Source organism: Apium graveolens, chromosome 1 (genome assembly GCF_009905375.1).
Source record: "Apium graveolens cultivar Ventura chromosome 1, ASM990537v1, whole genome shotgun sequence".
NCBI classification, from domain to species: Eukaryota; Viridiplantae; Streptophyta; class Magnoliopsida; order Apiales; family Apiaceae; genus Apium; species Apium graveolens.
This window is the reverse complement of record NC_133647.1, coordinates 184,046,270-184,060,566: the sequence shown is the minus strand read 5'-3', so window position 1 is coordinate 184,060,566 and position 14,297 is coordinate 184,046,270.

Here is a 14,297-nt window from a genome sequence, read left to right as displayed (position 1 = left end):
GTAGATAGAGCAGTGATCTTGAGGTGTGTCTTTAAATCAGCATTTGTGAGTAACTCATCAGCTTTAACAATATGCTCTGTCAGAATATTAGCACTTGGAATGAAATCAGTGGCATTCCACTTCTTGGTCCACTTCACACCTCTGTGAGTATCCTCCCAAGGAATAGGTGCTTCATGTTCAACAAATTTCTTCACCAATTTTTCCTTTCCCAGAATGGGAAATGGAGTCTTAACAGAAACATTGTCTTCAAAACTTGAGGAAGACTCATTATATTCTAACAGTATAACAGTGTGTGAAGCGACTGGAGATTCAGGAACAGCTTCATTTAAATTCTAAATATTAGAATTTATCTCCAGAGCTGGTGTAGTTGATGTAGATATTATCTCAGCATTTAAAATTGGAAAATGAGTTGGAGATTGCTGAGCTTCTGTAGATGGAGCTTCCAGATAAAGAACATTTGGTATATTCAAATTATGAATATCTATTTCAGAATTTCAATTTGTTCTTTAGCATCATCTGTAGCTTTAATAGGAGAGACATGAGGGGTTACAACTGTATCAGTAGCAGTGTCTTTGGCTTGAGCTGGAAAAACTTCAATGATAATCGGTTCTTGTGAGATCAGAGATTCATGATCCCCTTTCTCAGCTTTTTCAGTATCTTCTTATGTAGCCTTAGCCAAATACCTCCTAACCTTCATTTTCTTCAATCTCCTTGCCAATGAAAGAGTTGCTTCAGCAGTAACAGAACTTACAGATTTCTTTCTTTTCAAAGTATCAGAAGTTTGAGCTGCTGTTTTAGTCTGAGAAGTAAAATTCGCAGCTTCAACTATCACAGGCTCTGATGCATGAACTCGTGCTTCAACTGTTTCCTCAAATCATCATAATTTATTATTGACCATAATTGTAATCAAAACATTCATCAAAGGATAAAGTTCAAATAGATGAAGTAAAGATTAACAAATTACAATTAGAACATGCACAGTCACATAATATAAGAGAAACAGAGACTAAATCTTGCAATTAAGGGAAATTCCATTATTATATCAAACGAGTACATTTCATGAAATTTATAGATTACACGTAAAAATTACAAGATAGTCCTAGTCTAAGAATCTTAACATCAACAGCCTTAGTCCTAGTCTAAGAAGACCTATCGACTAGTTCCTCCTGCTGCTGATAAAGAGCACTGCAAGACGGATGATCCGTTCTTGCTGAAGGAGAGCCTCTCCCCTTTCTTCTTCCAATCGATCAAGATGGAGCTGGTAGTCCATCGAAAAGAACAAGAGGTCTGTGTGAACCTTTTGTGGAACAGAGTTCCAGAGCTCTTCAAGAATGGCGGTGACATGCCACTCATGTTTCCAGTCATCACAACTCAACTCTATATTAAAATTTTCATAGTTCATGAACAAGTTAAAAAGAACCATTTTTGTTTATGAAGAAGAAAAAATGATGAGAATTAAAAGAGAGAGAGTGAGTTTGTGAGAAAATGAAAGACGATTTAGCTGAGATGAATTGTCGATTTAAATAGCCAATGGAATACCAAGGGACACGAGGACCGTTTAACGATTAAGAGTAAAAAAAATGATGCCTCGTCTCCCTAGACCGATGTGTAATACTAACAGTCAGTAAAAAGTTAAAGCTGGAGTTAATGAGCACGAGAAATAAACAATAATTACTGTGCACATGCAGCTTTTCAAGATAAACACGTTTACCACTAACCCATAATGATTATGACTGTTTTTATCTTACCCAAATATATTCTGATTTAAATATGACTGTTTCAGTTTTTACCACAAATAAGTCAAGTAAAGAATAATGCCACGTAAGCATCAAGGATTCTATCAGGATTTAATATCAGAACTTAAACTTATATCAGATTTTAACAGTCATCAGAATATGGCTTCTCAACTCAAAAAGTGAATATCATTTTCTGTGATTCTTCAGATTTTAATCATCAGAACTTGTCCTCATAATTTATGCAAATGACACTTAACTGTTTGTCAAAAACAACTTAATCACCACAGTAATTTTCATCATTCATATGGAGTGAAAGTGTGTGCATTCAGCAAAATATCAGATAAAGATTAAAGTCTGATAAACTTCTGTTAGGAATATATGTGTATTAGTTTGATGATATGTTTAACAAAACACTTAAGTAGAAGTTTAGTGTTTGTAGCCTCAACGGATAAGACCACTTTGGCTATCCGTTGATGGTGCAGCTTTACTTAGAAATAAGTCTAGTGTTGTAGCACATTTCAGTCTCTGTATTTAAGATATAATTCTTAGAAGTTGAGAGAAAATATAAGTCATGTTGACTACTAGAAGATATGCAAATAGGAAGGCCAATTGTAAATATTTCATGCCTTGTAATTTTGTATAAATGAAGTGGTATCAACGGATATTTTAAAGAGCTTCAACGGATGAGAAACAAAGCTTCAACGGATGTCTCTAAAGCTTCAACGGATAGAGCTTCAACTGCTAACACATCAACGGATAAAGCCATCAACGGATGAAGGCTTCAACGGATGTTCTATTAAATAGCAGTTGATAAGTGGTAGTTGTAACAGCACACAGAGGCACATGGGTTGACAGAGATAACTGAAATGTGGAAGCCTAATTTCAGGAACATCAGAAAAAGCAGCCGTTCTACTCTAGTACAAAGAGGCAATAGTCAACAAAGTACTTGAGTGATATGGAGAAGAAACAAGTGGAGAACTTATTTTATTATTGTATTTTTATCTTTGTCTTCACTTGTACACTTGGTGATATATAAACCAAGTAGCAGCTAGTAATTAGATAAGAATTTTTTCAGTGCTGTTTAGAAAAATCTTGAGAGAAAAATTATCTAGTTTGTACTAGGATGCAGCTGTGATCAACATCTTGAATCACAGATTTTCTGAAATACCATCTCTGGTGGAACAACAATCCACCAGAAAAGTTTTTAAGGTCTGTTGTGTTCTTTACATTAGTGCTTGAACGTATATCTGTCTGTATTAGCTTAAAGCAATTCACACACTTGTTTATCTTGAACACAAAGCCTTTAAAACTGCTCAAAACTTGAAAAAGTTTTGAGATTTACATTCAACCCCCCTTCTGTAAATCTCATTGTTAGTCAACTAGGAATAACAATTGGTATCAGAGCAAGCTCTTGACACACAAAGAGTTTAAAGATCTTGGAAACTAACAAAGATGAGTAAGAAGGATATTGGAGTAAAAATCCCAGTTCTTGACAAAGACAGTTATCACCATTGGATGGTGAAAATGCACCTTCATCTACTCTCCCAAGATGAAGGTTATGTAAACTGCATTGAGAATGGTCCTCACATTCCCCACAAAGTAGCCACAGTTGCTACAGCCACAATTGCTGTTGGTCAATCCATTCCAAAACCTAGAGCAGAATGGACAATGGAAGACACAGAAGAAGTCCACAAGGATAAGAAGGCTATGAACATTTTGTTTAATGGCCTTGACAAGGATATGTTTGATAATGTGATAAATTGCACAACTGCCAAAGAGGTTTGGGACACAGTTCAGCTACTGTGTGAAGGTACAGAACAAGTAAAAGAAAACAAAATGCAGCTTCTCATTCAACAGTATGAGTATTTTCATTTTGAAGAAAATGAATCTTTAAATGACACATTCAATAGATTCCAAAAGCTGTTGAATGGACTGAAGCTGTATGGTAGAGTGTACCAGGTGAAAGATTCAAATCTTAAATTTTTAAGATCCTTGCCAAAGGAATGGAAACCCATGACTGTCTCCTTGAGAAACTCTCAAGATTATAAGGACTTCACTCTTGAAAGATTATATGGAATCTTGAAGACTTATGAACTAGAGCTGGAACAGGATGAGGTATTGGAGAAGGGAAGAAAGAAAAGAGGTTCAGTTGCCTTGGTAGCTGAAAATGAGAAAGAATGCAGACAAGAAACTGTGAGATCTACATCAAACTCCAAAGATGGCACAAGCAAATCAGAATCAAGCAAGGGTAAGGAGCAAGTTGCTGAGAATGAAGACAACTCCAGCCAAGATGACTCTGATGGTATTGATGAGCATCTTGCATTTCTGTCCAGGAGATTTGCAAAGATGAAATTTAGGAAAAACACTAGAGCCACTAAACCTCATAAGAACATGGTGGACAAATCCAAGTTCAAGTGTTTCAATTGTGGTATAAGTGGACACTTTGCAAGTGAGTGCAGAAAGCCAACTTCTGAAAAGAAGAAATTTGACCAAGTAGATTACAAAAAGAAATATTTTGATCTGCTCAAGCAAAAGGAGAGGGCTTTCATTACTCAAGAAAAAGACTGGGCAGCTGATGGAGAAGAAGAGGATGAAGATGTGGAATATGTCAACTTGGCTCTCATGGCTGATTCTGAGGAAAATGAAGTTAGTTCATTAAGCAACCAGGTAATCACTACTGATTTAACACATCTTACTAAAGAAGAGTGCAATGATGCTTTTAATGACATGTCTACTGAATTGTATCATTTGCGTGTGTCTCTTAAATCTCTTGCTAAAGAAAATAGTAGGATTAAAGAGAACAATCTGTTTTTAAGTAATAGAAATGCTGTGTTAGAAGATAAGTTGATTGACCTAGAGAAAACTAAGCTACATTGTATATCTGTTGAAAATGAACTAGCTGAATCTGTTAAGAAAGTAGAAATACTTTCCAATCAATTAGAGAGAGAGCAAGAGGTGATTAAAGCCTGGAAGACATCTAGGGATGTTAGTGCTCAAATTTCCAAGGTCCAAGGAATTGAATCATTCTGTGAAACTGCCTGGGATAAAAACAAAAAGAAACTGGAATTAATTGATGGGCTGTCAACGGATGTGGAATCAACGGATGATGAAAGTTATCCGTTGAAGGAAGAAAAGGAGCATCCATTGAAGGTTCCTCAATTAAAACAGGCAGATGTTTCTAAAAGTGAAAATCTAAAGAAACTCAACAAAAAGTTTGGTTCAACTTCCAAGAACTTTGTCAAAGAAGAAGCAAGCACATCCAAAGATTTCAGTAAGGTGAATATAGGACACATGACCTTAGAACAGTTAAAGAATAGGCTCAAAGTGGTTGAGGATAAAAAGGAAACTAAAAGGAAATCTAATAGAAATGGGAAGGTAGGGGTTAACAAACATAACAATTACACACCTGATAAGTATGCTCCTAGAAAAAGCTGTGTGCATTGTAGTAGTGTTAATCATCTATCTGCTAATTGCAAATCTATTAAGAAAACTCCCATACCTGTGCCCTCTTCCATGCCTAATATGTCTGCATCACCTCTGCATGCTATGCCTGTTATGTCTCAACAGAATCCTTATGCACATTTTGCAAACATGCCATATTTTAACAATCCTTATCTTGCTGCATTTAGTATGCCTCAAATGCCATACAATATGCCAATGTGGAATAACATGCTTGCACAATCCATGCCTTATCAAATTCCAAATGTGCTAAATGATTCTGTGACTAACCCTACACCTCAACCAACTACATCTAAGATCAAGGTTGACTCAAAGTTACCTAAGTCTAAAGATGCAGGAGGAATGAAGTCTAGGAGAAAGGCTAACAGGAATGGACCCAAGGAAACTTGGGTACCAAAATCAACTTGATTGATTTTATGGTGTGCAGGGAAAAAGAAGAAATCTATGGTACTTGGACAGTGGCTGTTCAAGACACATGACAGGAGATTTCTCCCTGCTCACTGAGTTTAAGGAGAGAGCTGGCCCTAGCATAACCTTTGGAGATGACAGCAAAGGGTTTACTATGGGATATGGCTTGATTTCAACAAGGAATGTCATCATTGATGAAGTTGCATTAGTTGATGGTCTCAAGCACAACTTACTGAGTATCAGTCAACTATGTGATAGAGGGAATACAATTTCCTTCAATTCAGAAGCCTGTGTTGTCACCAGCAAGAAAGACAACAAAGTGGTTCTAACTGGAGTTAGAAAAGGGAATGTGTACTTAGCTGACTTCAACTCTACAGATGCAGAATCTATTACTTGTCTCTTCAGCAAAGCAAGTTCAGTTGAGAGTTGGCTATGGCACAAGAAGCTATCCCATTTGAATTTCAAGACAATGAATGATCTAGTCAAAAAGGACCTAGTTAGAGGAATTCCTCTAGTTGAATTCTCAAGGGATGGTTTGTGTGATGCTTGTCAGAAAGGCAAACAAAGGAAAGCATCATTCAAAAAGAAGCTTGAAACAACAATTGATGAACCATTACAGCTGCTGCATATGGATTTGTTTGGACCAGTCAATGTATTGTCAATTGCAAGAAAAAGATATTGCTTAGTGATTGTAGATGATTTCTCAAAGTTTTCATGGGTCTATTTTCTTGGATCAAAGGATGAAGCAAGTGAAATCATTATCAATCACATCAGGCAAGTCAATAATCATCCTGACTTGAAGGTTAGGAATATCAGGAGTGACAATGGAACTGAGTTCAAGAATTTGTCAATAAGGCTGTTCTGTGAAGAAAATGGAATCATGCATGAGTTCTCAGCTCCAAGAACACCTCAGCAAAATGGGGTAGTTGAAAGAAAGAACAGATCTTTGATTGAGGCTGCCAGAACTAATGCTTGAAGAATCAAAGTTACCAACATATTTCTGGGCTGAAGCTGTTAATTGTGCCTGCTACACTCAGAATATTTCTTTGATCAATCAAGCTAAAGGCATGACTCCTTATCAGTTGTTCAAGAGAAGAAAACCAACTCTAAACTTTCTTCATATCTTTGGATGTAAATGCTTTATACTGAGGAATCAATCTGACCATAAAGGAAAGTTTGATGCAAAGGCTGATGAAGGGATATTTGTTGGTTACTCAGCTGGAAAATCTTACAGGGTCTACAATCTAAGAACCAACATTGTTATGGAATCTGTGCATGTTGTGTTTGATGATAAAAAGATTGATGGACTAACAGATGAGGGACACCATGAGAGACTCAAATTTGACAACATTGAGATATATTGTGATGATAGTGAAGAGGAGATTGATGGAGATGACACTTCAAAAGGGATTCAAAATATGCCCTTGGATAATGCACAAAATTCTGCACCCGTTGATAGAGGCAATGCAGTATCCGTTGAAAGAAATAGTGCATCATCCGTTGAAGTACAAAATGAAGCATCCGTTGATCATAGTTCATCAACGGATAATCGATTTACATCATCAGTTGATAGAACTCCAAATTCCCTGCAAAGAACCAACAACTCAGGGGGAGTTTCAACTAATCAACACTCTGTCTCACATCATGACAATACTGAGGCCACCTCATCTAGAGCACATCTTCCACCTCAAAGGAAATGGACCAAGAATCATCCCTTTGAACTGATCATTGGTGATGCATCATCTAAAGTGCAAACAAGAAAAGCTACTCAAGATGAATGTCTGTATAGTAGTTTTCTATCTCAGGAGGAACCTAAGAAAGTGGAAGAAGCTTTATTGGATCCAGATTGGATATTAGCTATGCAGGAAGAGCTGAACCAATTTGAGAGAAACAAAGTTTGGAAGCTGGTACCCAAACCAAAGAACAAGAGTCCTATTGACACAAAATGGGTATTCAGAAACAAGATGGATGAAAATGGCATTGTCATAAGGAATAAAGCAAGATTGGTTGCTAAAGGCTATTCTCAACAAGAGGGAATAGATTTTGATGAAACATATGCTCCTGTTGCAAGACTTGAAGCCATCAGAATTTTTCTAGCCTATGCAGCCCATGCCAATTTCAAAGTCTATCAAATGGATGTCAAGAGTGCATTTCTAAATGGGAAATTGGAGGAAGAAGTCTATGTAAGTCAACCTCCAGGGTTTGAAGATCCAAATTTTCCAGACTATGTGTATTATCTGTTGAAAGCACTCTATGGACTGAAACAAGCACCTAGAGCCTGGTATGAAACCCTATCAAAATTCCTTTTGGAGAATCACTTCACTAGAGGTACTGTTGATAAAACTCTCTTCTTTAGGAATGTTAATGGCTCTAGTATACTTGTTCAAATTTATGTAGATGACATAATATTTGGTTCTAAAGATAATAATCTTTGCAAAAAGTTTGCTAAGCTAATGCAAAGTAAGTATGAAATGAGCCTGATGGGAGAACTAACCTATTTTCTTGGTTTACAAGTTAAACAAGTTAGTGATGGAATTTTCATTAGTCAAACTAAATATATTCATGATCTTCTAAAAAGGTTTGACTTAATGGAATGTTCATCTGCAAAAACTCCCATGGCCACTGCCACCAAACTTGAATTGAATAAGACTGAAAGGTCTGTGGACATTACAAGTTATAGAGGCATGGTTGGTTCACTTTTATATTTAACTGCCAGTAGACCAGATATAATGTTTGCTACATGTCTGTGTGCTAGATTTCAAGCTGATCCTAGGGAGTCTCACTTAATTGCTATCAAGAGGATTTTCAGATATCTCAAGGGTACACCAAATTTAGGTATTTGGTATCCTAGAGAATCTGGCTTTGATCTAATTGGTTATTCAGATGCAGACTATGCAGGTTGCAAAATAGACAGGAAAAGTACAACAGGCTCCTGCCAATTCCTGGGAAACAAGCTTGTATCATGGTTTAGCAAAAAGCAAAATTCAGTCTCTACTTCTACAGCTGAGGCTGAATACATTGCTGCTGGAAGTTGCTGCTCTCAAGTGTTATGGATGAGGAATCAACTCCTTGATTATGGACTTCATGTTGATAGAATTCCTATCTTTTGTGACAACACAAGTGCCATAGCCATAACAGAGAATCCTGTGCAGCACTCAAGGACCAAGCACATTGATATCAAGTACCACTTCATCAGAGAGCATGTCATGAATGGTACAGTGGAACTACATTTTGTTCCAAGTGAACAACAAATTGCAGACATATTTACCAAGTCACTTGATGAATCAACATTCACAAGATTGGTAAGTGAGCTAGGTATGCTTAATTACTCATAAAATTTATGTCCTAATTGCAATTTGAATTGAAGCCTGAAATGTATTAGTTGCTAGAACAAATTTGACTTTTTAACACAGATTATTCTATCAACGGGTATTTCCTATCCGTTGAAAGTCAAAATTGTTCCATCAACGGATGTTCATTATCCGTTGAAAGACATATACATTTCTGGAATTTTTATCCGTCAACGGATAAAACTGAAGTACCTTTCAACGGATGACAGTTTACTTTATCCGTTGAAATGTCACATCAGTCGATTCAGGTGTTTCACAGCCGTTGATTCTATTTTCTTAACCGTTGATACTCATACATACAGCTGTATGTATTTGTTTTAAAGGTAGTTTTTAGAATACTTACAGTTTATTCTTAAACGGCTGAAATTCACTAACATATATTTATTGTTTAATCTTTTATTTATACTTTTTAATTTGAGAAAGTATATAAGCCCTTCTGATTTTTCATTTTTACTTTACGCTTTCTTGAAATTTCAAAGCTTTTACCATTTTCTCTCTGCAAATCCTTCAAGTTATTCTCTGCAACTTTTACTTACAACAATGGCACCTGTAGTAAAAATTATGTCTCAATCTGGGTTCATCTATGAGAAGAACAATTTCATAGCTTTGGTAGCAAAGAATGAAGCCCACTCAGATTATCACAAAATGATGGACTTCATCAAAAACTGTAAACTTAGCTATGCAATGCTGGAAGCCCCAACGATTTACTGTGAAGTAGTTGAGGAGATTTGGACATCTGCTGAGTTCAACTCCATAGATATGACCATCTCTTTCACTCTCAAAGGTAAAAATCACTGTGTTAACTGTGATGATTTACTAGCATGTTTTAAATTGCCTGAGAACAATGCCATGACACCACACACTGATAATGATGTATCCAGCATGTTAGATTCCATAGGTTATTCTCTTAACTCTGCTAGTTTAGGGAGTATTAAAAGAAAAGGCCTTAGGAAAGAATGGAGTTTTCTTGGGGATGCCTTTATCAAGGTTTTCTCTGGGAAAATTAGTAATTTTGATGCCATAACTTCATCTCTTGTTAATATGCTCTATATGCTTGTTTCTGATAGGTATTTTAACTTTAGCAATTATGTTATGCTAGAATTGGGTACTAGATTAGGTAACAAAGCTAATAGACCTAATAACATCTATTATGCTAGATTCTTTATGTTATTGGCTAACCATGTTGCTGAAGGTTTGGTCATAACCAATGAGAATAATAAACTCAAGTGCTGGGCACAAGAGAAAAGAGTTCTTGCAGATTTATTGAGAATGGATCTCAACAGCAGTGTACCATTGGTATATTTACCAATCATGGATGCACCTCAGGTAAATGAGGTAATTGTTTCTACAACTCCTACTTCTTCCAACCCCTCTATGTCTTTATCTTCTAGTGTGCCCATGGAATCTGTGACAATGCCCCAACAGATTCCTACCAAGGTCACCAAAACTAAAATTTCAAAATCAAAGACAAAGAAAACCACCTCTGTTGTTTCTCAAAAGACAACAGTTGTAACACCTACCCTTAACCCTGAGGGGAGTGAACAGGGTGTGAGTGGTGAGGGGAGGGGTGAACATCAAAGAAACCCCCAGGATAAGGAAGGAGAGATAAGTGCTTCCCAAGCTAGCCAAGCCACAGTTTCTCAAAAAGCTGTGGTGGTTGAAAAGGTCTCTAGCATATCCCTAGCTGCATCCTCCCAAAAGGATGTAACTATTGAAAATAGTTCCCAACCAGGAACACAGAACAAACGAGGGAGGGACACTGAAGCCAAACACTCGCCAACAAAAGCTTTTATTAGAAGAAAGAGGGCTAGAACCCAATCTTCTACACAGGGTGCACACACTGCACAGATACATCCATCTGTATCTATGCCTTCTCAAACTCAGTTTGATGTGGCTCCAACAAATGTAGAGTCACAGCCCCATTCTCTCACAATTCACACACATCAATCACCACACACTTCATCACCATCTCTGGATGTGGATATGTTATTCCCATCAATTCCTGATTCTCCCTCTTTACAACTCAGGGAGGAGCCCCACTCAAATACAGGTGATCATCATCTTTTAGATGATTTGTTGGATCACCCGCAAATTCTTTCAGATGTAATTGAAAGATCTGTGTCACCAAAACTTAAATCAATCTACACAGATTCAACAGTTATATCACTTTCAATTTCTACTTCTTTTCCTTCTTCAACAGATATCACTCATCCGTTGACAAGTGGTTGTTCTTCAACGGATAAGCTTAACAGCAGTTATCCGTTGATACCATCAGTGTCACCTTCAACGGCTATTCCATATCCGTTGATAGTCTCTACACACTCAACTGAAACAATTCCAAGTGTAGAAGACATGATCATTGTACAATCACTTTTAGGACTGAGGGAAGGGAGTGACAATTTGAGTGAGAGGCTGGGTTGCTCCCAGGCAAAAGGAGAGATTGAGAGCTCAAATAAGCATGCTATTTCTTCCAGCATGGCAAAAGTAAGTGAGAGAAGTACCACCTTAGTAGGTGAAGGTGAGGGTGTGAGGAGTGTGAGCCAGGGGGAGCCCCTGATGCAAGAATATAGAGAAAAAGAGAGAAAGGCAGGTACAGCAGATATAAGGGTGGATCCAGCCATTGCTAGTGAGTCAATGATTGTGGATGATGCTGAAAAGGAAAGACAATTTCAGCAACATTACAAAGCTGTAATTGATAACATTTCCTTGGATGCTGACACTTTTACTCATCCTATGTCAGCCTATCAGTTGTTGGCTGCTCAGGGCAATGAGGAGGCAGAAAAGACACTACATCTAGTACATACAACAGAATCTCTTCAAAGGGATAAAGCTGCTATTAACAAGATGCCTTCTATAGCTGGTGAGTCATCTGAGGAATTTGGAGTAAATTCTGATGATGATGACTCTGTTTCTTTTGATGGAAGCATGAACTTAGGGGGAGATGAAAGCCCTAGTTCTATTCCAAATTTACCTGAATAGGCCTTGACAAAGGAGTCTACACCAGGGTAATTCAATGTCTCCTTAGTCAAACAAATCAGTACTATCCAACAGGCCATTCAGAAAACTTCACATGCTGGTACCAAGGCAATCCTTACAGCTCACCTGGACTCACTGCATCTCATGAAGTTGCAGCAAGTAAGCCAGAATCAGAGTGTGGATGAACTCAAGAAGGATATTGCTGACTTGAAATCCTACAATTCTGAAAAATTGGATTCAGTCATGCCCTATGGTACAATGAAGGACTTATTGTTGAGATTGAAAAAGGATTCAAATACTGAAAAGAGGCTGGCTAAGTTAGAAGACAGAGTCCAAGTTATTGAAAATTCTGTGGCCAGCATTCTTCACAACCAACAATCTCAAACAAGTCTACTTATGCAGCTGGCAAAGGCACAAGGCTTGACCCCTCTCCTTGATGATAACAAAAAGGGGGAGAGAAAAAGGGAAGGGGAAGGAGAGCCATCTACAAAAATCCAGATATCTAAAGTGCTAGTTCCTGCCATCACTACTTCTCCAATTATGCAAATCAAAGGAAAGCCTGATGGAATTGACTTAATCCAGCTAGCAGCAGCTGAAATTCAAGTGAAAGAGCAAAGGAGGAGAATTGATGAAAGGGTGCAACAAATGTTTGGCTCAACACAAGATAAATCAATATCTGTGAAACATAGCACAAAGGTTGAACCAATCATTATGGAGCACAAGCCAGAAAGGAGGAATAAGGTTGGAGAGACTTCTTTCAAGAATCTAAAACCTATAGTTCTCAAGCCCAACACTAGATCCAGCAAGGACTCCACAAAGAACCCCCTAGACTTTGCTCAGATGAAAGAAGTGGACTTTCCTCTTCCAAAGCCTGATGAAGACAAAGTTTTGGGTGCTAACATCAAAAAGCTTAAGGAGACCAAGGACATAGTTGAAAAAATGAAAATGGCCATTATCTTTAGAGAGGGAAAGAGTATCTGTGTGATGCAAGGACATCCCAAATTTCCAAAGGCCAAGAGGGAAGAAACCAAAAGGTTGAAGAAAGAAGCTGAAAAACTCAAGGCTGACAAAAGAGCACAAGCAAAGCTTGAACAACAGCTAAAGTCAAGTCAAGTTGAAGGAGAGAAAGGAATTGAAGTCAGGGGTGAAGACAAGATTGCAAACCTAGATGAGGTTTTTGGGAGTATATTTGGTGAGAGTATGGAGGAAAGAGAGGAATGGCAGAAGGGAAACAGAAGAAAGGCCAAGGCACATAGAAGGAGTGAAGATAACACTGAAGAAACTAAATCAATATCTAAACCACTACCTTCCATACCTGAACCTTGTGTTGCTGATCCCACTATAAACATCCATGGTGAACTAATCATCCCAAAAGAGGAACCTATTGATTGGGACACCATCAAATTGCCTACCTTTTTAACCACTCTTCCACTACCAAAGAAACAGAAAAGAAAATCCAAATCTACACCTCCCCTAACCTCTAAGAAATTCACTCAAAAACAAAAACCTAAGCCTATGCCACCCATTTCTAAAGATGATTATGTTCACATCTGTGACATAAAAGAAATTTCAGACATTGAACTCTATCTGGATGAGCTGGAGGATGTAAGGGGAATAGCTGCCTACAGACAGCTACCAGAGAGATTGGTGTTCAGATACAAAGGAGCTGGGGAAAGAACATGGCCTCTCTACAGGATTCTGAATGAAGGCTACTCTACCTTGATCAGAGTCTTTTCAGCCATACAAAAGGATTCTGGCTTTACCAGGACTGCCAAGACTGAAATTCTCAACAAGATTGCCAACATAAGGAAAACTTGGAGGGAGCCCAATGCTTTGCCCAGAACTTTACTCATTCAAGAAAGGGGAATTACAATCCACAAATCACCTCATTGGTTGATGGAATTTAGAGATGATAAAGGAGTCAGAAGATTTTTCAGACTTGAAGACCAACTCAAGATTGCCAGCAATGAAACTCTCAAGGAAATGCAATCTAAGTTGGATATCAGTGATGAAGATGAAGCTGAATTCTACAGACAACTCCAACTCCAAATTGAGGAAAATGACAAAGGGCTAGGAAAGAAAACAAGGGAACAAAGAAGAAAAAGATGATTTGCCTAGACTAGAGGAGCACCCTTGGAAATTCTGTAAATCTTCAATTACCTCCTAGTACATACACTTTTGCAGCACTTTAAAATTTCTACTTAGTTTCAATTCATATATCTGTTAAGTGTTTTGTTATCATCAAGTTAACCCTGAATTTATGTCTACAATTCTTATAGACATAAATAGGGGGAGATTGTTAGGAATATATGTGCATTAGTTTGATGATATGTTTAACAAAACACTTAAGTAGAAGTTTAGTGTTTGT